Source organism: Urocampus carinirostris, chromosome 8 (genome assembly GCF_059441175.1).
Source record: "Urocampus carinirostris isolate Australia breed hairy pipefish chromosome 8, RoL_Ucar_1.0, whole genome shotgun sequence".
In the NCBI taxonomy this organism is placed as follows: domain Eukaryota; kingdom Metazoa; phylum Chordata; class Actinopteri; order Syngnathiformes; family Syngnathidae; genus Urocampus; species Urocampus carinirostris.
This window is the reverse complement of record NC_142356.1, coordinates 31,701,218-31,701,663: the sequence shown is the minus strand read 5'-3', so window position 1 is coordinate 31,701,663 and position 446 is coordinate 31,701,218.

The window sequence follows — 446 nt, the reverse complement described above, 5'->3', positions numbered from 1 at the left end:
TATCCCCAAAACTGAATTGAACTGTCTTTATTGTCATTGATATAAACGTTGTGAAACATTGTATGCAACAGGATTAGACATAGCGCTCTAGGGTCAAATATGTTATAAAGACTTTGAAGAGAAAAGGGATAATATAGTATCAGGATTGATAGGCAAAAAAAAATACAACGTAGTACTTAAAAAAACTGCCCTAAAATATAAAAATAATAATGCAATGAAAAAGAATAGTGCATTGTAACAAAAGTGCAATGCTGTATGCCAGAATTCTTTTCACTGTTGGTGTGTAGGACACCAGCAACTTCAAACAAAGGTTCCTCCTCCTGATAACTGTCAGGAAGTAGAGTTGCTGCTGGGCCTTCTCCACCACAGCCCTGGTGCTGGCACACCAGTACAACTCGTCAGAGATGTGCAGACCCAGGAGTTTGAAGGACTGGATTCTCTCCACA